Source organism: Egretta garzetta, unplaced genomic scaffold, assembly GCF_000687185.1.
Source record: "Egretta garzetta isolate BGI_Z169 unplaced genomic scaffold, ASM68718v1 scaffold1741, whole genome shotgun sequence".
Classification (NCBI taxonomy): domain Eukaryota; kingdom Metazoa; phylum Chordata; class Aves; order Pelecaniformes; family Ardeidae; genus Egretta; species Egretta garzetta.
In genome coordinates this window covers 17,006-17,740 of record NW_009258641.1, presented here as the reverse complement: position 1 = coordinate 17,740, position 735 = coordinate 17,006, and the positions used below count along the sequence as shown (strand labels likewise).

At 64.4% G+C, this 735-nt stretch overlaps 1 protein-coding gene across 1 annotated transcript in view; it reads right to left on the bottom strand.

The window, feature by feature from the left end:
- Window positions 1-735, bottom strand: part of LOC118453325 (drebrin-like protein B) — a 15,542-nt gene that overhangs the window by 13,347 nt on the left and 1,460 nt on the right. The gene's annotated exons all lie outside the window — the stretch shown is intronic.

The window sequence follows — 735 nt, the reverse complement described above, 5'->3', positions numbered from 1 at the left end:
TAGATTCGGAGTTGCCCTACCCCGAGAGCATTTCAGGCCCCCCGTGTTTGCCCAACTCCTTCCGTCACCCGCTCGTTTGTGCAGGAGCCGTGTCCCAGCCCGCTCTCACCCACAGCATCACAGAATCGCTGAGGTTGGAGAAGCCCTTTGAGATCACCCAGCCCAACCCTGCCATCCCACCGCTAAACCCTGGCCCTAAAACCTAACCCCACCACCCTAACCCTGTGCCCCCGTCCCCAGCAGCCTTCGCCACCAGAGCTCCTCTTCCTCAGACCTCCGCTGCGACAAGCCCAAATCCACGTAAGGATCCCGGGTCCCTAACGCCGGGCGAGCAGTGACAGAGCAGGTAAAGGAGAAGCTCCCACGCCCCGGACTAATTACAGGCTTTAACCAGAGCAGGCGGCTGCGAACCCTGCCCACGGGTTCCTACACGAAACCACGTTACAAGGTCCCTGGCGAGCACCTCCACCGCCAGAAGACGGCCCAGCAATGCTCGGGAAGGTCCCGCGACGTGGTGGAGGAACCGGCTACGCCGTGTTCCCGTCCCACCTTCCACGCCTGGCGCCGGCTGTGACGAGCCCCGCTCCGGCAAATGGGAAGCGGAGCAGAAAGCGAGACGTGGGCGCGGGGTAAGGCCACGCTGGCCAAGCGAAGGAGGAAACTCCCGCTCCCGCTCGCCTTGCTGCTGTTAAACCCACGGGGCCCCCCCCCGGGCAGGGGCTGCTCTCAGCTCCG